A 3,652-nucleotide genomic window follows, 5' to 3' on the forward strand; every position below is an offset into this window, starting at 1 on the left:
CAATGTGGGCAGAAGGGTACCGTGGGGGGTCAGAGAGGGGAGTGGGGGGCAATTGGTGCAATGGGGGCAGAGGGGTGCAATGGGAAGCAGAGAGGGCAGGGAGGTGCCATGGGGGGCAGAAGGGTGCAACGGGGTGCACATGTGGCAGAGAGGGCAGAGGGGTGCTATGGTGGGCAGAGGGGGCACAGGGGTGTCATGGGGGGCAGTAGATGCCATTTGGTGCAATGGGGTGCAATGGGAGGCAGTGGGGGCAGAAGGGTGCAATGTGGTACCTTGGGGACAGAGGGGTGCCATGGGGGGCAGAGGGGCCAGAGGGGTGCAATGAGGGGCAGTGAGTTAAGTCGTGTAATGGTGTGATATGGGGGGGCAGAAGGGTGCAATGGTGTGCCATGGAGGGCAGAAAGGTGCTGTGGGGGATGCCATGGGGAGGGGGGGTCAGAAGGGTGCAATGGGATGCAATGGGGTCAGAAGGGTTCAATGTGGTGCCTTGGGGACAGAGGGGTACAATGTTGGGCGATGGGGCAGAAGGGTGCCATGGGGGGCAGAGGGGGCAGAGGGGTGTAGTGGGGGGGCTGAATGGTGCAACGTGGTGCCATGGGGGCTGAGGGGTGCCATGGGGTGCAACTGGGGCAGAAGGCTGCCATGGGGTGTTATTGGGGGACAGAGGGTTGCCATGTGGGGCAGAGGGGTGCCATGGCATGCAGTGGGAACAGAAAGGAGGCAGAGGGGTTAAATGGGGGCATTGGGAGCAGAGGGGTAAAATGGGGTGCAGTGGGGGCCGAGGGTGCCATGGGGGGTGGAGGGGTGCCATAGGGGGGCAAAGGGGTGCAGTGGGGGTGCCATTATGGGCAGAGGGGTGCCATGGGGTCATAGGGGTCAGAGAGGTTAAATGGGGAGCAGAAGGATGCCATGGGGTTCAACAGGGTGCCATGGGGGGCAGAGGGGACAGAAGGGTGCAGTGGGGGCGGGGGGGTGCCTTAGGGGGCAGAGGGAACAGAGAGGTGCCATGGGGGGCAGAGGGGGTGCCTTGGGGGCAGAGATGGCAGCAGGGTGCAATGGGGTGCAAGGAGGGCAGAGGGGTGCCTTGGGATCAGAAGCGTTCAATGGGGTGCAATGGGTGCAATGTGAGCAGAGGGGCAGAAGGGTGCAAAGTGATGCCATGGGGGCCGAGGGGCGCAATGGGGGCAAAGGGGGGGCCTGGGAGGGCAGAGTGGGCAGCGGCCTGCAGTGGGGCGCAAGGAGGGCAGAGGAGTGTCATGGGGGGGCAGAGGGTGTGGGGGGGTGCAACAAGGGGAGCAGAGGGGGCAGAGGGGTGCAATGGGGGCAGAGTGCTGCCATAAGGAGCAGAGGGGTGCCATGGGGGGCAGAGAGGGCTGAGGGTTGCCATGGGGGGCAGACGAGGCTGAAGGCTGCTATGGGGAGCAGTGGGGGCAGAGGGGTGCAATGGGGTGCAACGTGGGGCAGAAGGTTGCAATAGTGGGCAGAGTGGACAGTGGGGTGCCATGGGGGCAGAGGGGGCAGAGGGCTGCAATAGGGTGCAATGGGAGCAGAGGGGTGTCATGGGGGGCAGAGAGGTCACAGCAGTGCAATTGGTTGCCAGGGGGGCAGGGGGGGGCAGTGGGGGGGCAGTGAGGCCATTGGGGTGCAATGGGGTGCAATGGGGTGCTATGGGAGGTTGGAGGGGTTCCATGCAGGGCAGAGGTAGCAGAAGGGTTGCTGCGTCAGAGGCTTGGACCCAGACTGACCCTCTGACAGTAGATGCGGCTCTACAGGTCTCAGGCTGCAGGGAGTGCTTGGGGCCTCTCCAGGAGGCCTGGGCTGGCAGCCAGCTCTCCTGCAGGAGGTGTGCTGCTGTTGACGAGTTGTGTCATCAGGTAAGGGAGTTACGGGAGGAGGTCAGTAGGCTGCGCAGCATCCGAGAAGCAGAGCAAGAGATAGACAGGGTATTCTCGGAGACTGTACAGCTCCAGGAGTCCCAACCCCCTGCAGCAGTGGAGTTGCCAGAGGGCTCTGTGCCGTGTGAAACGGTACATCATAACATCACAGAAGAAGGCTGGAAACTGGTCACTGCTCGTGGGAGGAGAAAGGCTCCTACTCCTCCTGAAGACCTGAAGCTGAAGAACAGGTTTAGTGCCCTCCAGGATGAGGAGGAGATGGGCATGGCTGCCAGGGAAGTAACCGGGACAACAGACCCTGTGCCCTGCCGGAACACCCGGAAAAAGCGGCGGGTGATTGTTGTGGGGGACTCCCTGCTACAGGGGACGGAGGCATCTATCTGCAGACCTGACCCCTTGTCTAGAGAGGTTTGTGGCCTGCCGGGGGCTCGTGTGAGAGATGTCATGCAAAGACTGCCAAGGCTTGTCCACGCTTCGGACTATTACCCACTGCTGCTCTTCCATGTGGGCACCAATGACACCAAGGGCAAACTGGAGACCATCAAGCAGGATTTCAGAGCTCTGGGGATGGTGGTCAAGGGTCTGGGAGCCCAGGTCATCTTCTCCTCAATCCTGCCAGTGAGGGGGATGGATGAGAGGAGGAGGAGACGGACTTTCCAGGTTAACGACTGGCTGCGCCGCTGGTGTTGGCAACAGGGTTTTGGTTTCTACGACCATGGGACCCTGTTTGAAGATCGACAACTGATGGTGAGAGATGGGATCCACCTCACGAGGCGGGGCACACAGGTCTTTGCCAACAGGTTGGCCAACCTGGTAAGGAGGGCTTTAAACTAGGAAAGATGGGGGAAGGGGAGAGTTATAGTGACAGGGTAGTTGGCAAAAGACTGCTCAAGTCAGGATGCCTCCAACAGGTGAATGCAGCCAGGGAAGTGCGCATGGGATGTGGCTATGGAGGACCCTCTTGTATCCCTCCTGGGAAACCTGCATGCTCGATCACCTCCCTGAAATGCCTGTACACCAATGCACGCAGCTTGGGGAACAAACAGGAAGAACTAGAGATGTGTGTGCGGTCGCAGGGCCATGATCTCATTGCCATTACAGAGACATGGTGGGATAGCTCGCATGACTGGAGTGCTGTCATGGATGGCTACGTACTTTTTAGGAAAGACAGGCCAGGAAAGCGAGGTGGTGGAGTTGCTCTTTATGTGAGAGAGCAACTGGAATGTATTGAGCTGTGCCTAGGGGTGGATGAAGAGCAAGTCGAGAGCTTATGGGTAAGGATCAAAGGGCAGGCTAATAGAGGTGACACTGTTGTGGGTGTTTACTACAGGCCACCTGATCAGGATGAGGAAGTGGATGAGGCCTTCTACAGACAGCTGGAAGTAGCCTCACAATCTCAGGCCCTGGTTCTCATGGGGGACTTCAACCACCCCGATATCTGCTGGAAAGACAACACAGCTAGGCACAAACAGTCCTGGAGATTCCTGCAGAGCATTGGTGACAACTTCTTGACCCAGGTGGTGGAGGAGCCAACAAGGAGAGGTGTGCTGCTGGACCTCGTACTAACAAACAAAGAAGGACTGGTGGAAGATGTGAAGGTTGGGGGCTGCCTTGGCTGCAGTGACCATGAGATGGTGGAGTTCAGGATCCTGCGAGGAGGCAGCAGGGCACCAAGTAGGATCGCAACCCTGGACTTCAGGAGAGCAAACTTTGTCCTCTTCAGGGACCTACTTGGAGGAATCCCATGGGTGAGGGCC

Source organism: Apteryx mantelli, unplaced genomic scaffold, assembly GCF_036417845.1.
Source record: "Apteryx mantelli isolate bAptMan1 unplaced genomic scaffold, bAptMan1.hap1 HAP1_SCAFFOLD_59, whole genome shotgun sequence".
Lineage (NCBI taxonomy): Eukaryota > Metazoa > Chordata > Aves > Apterygiformes > Apterygidae > Apteryx > Apteryx mantelli.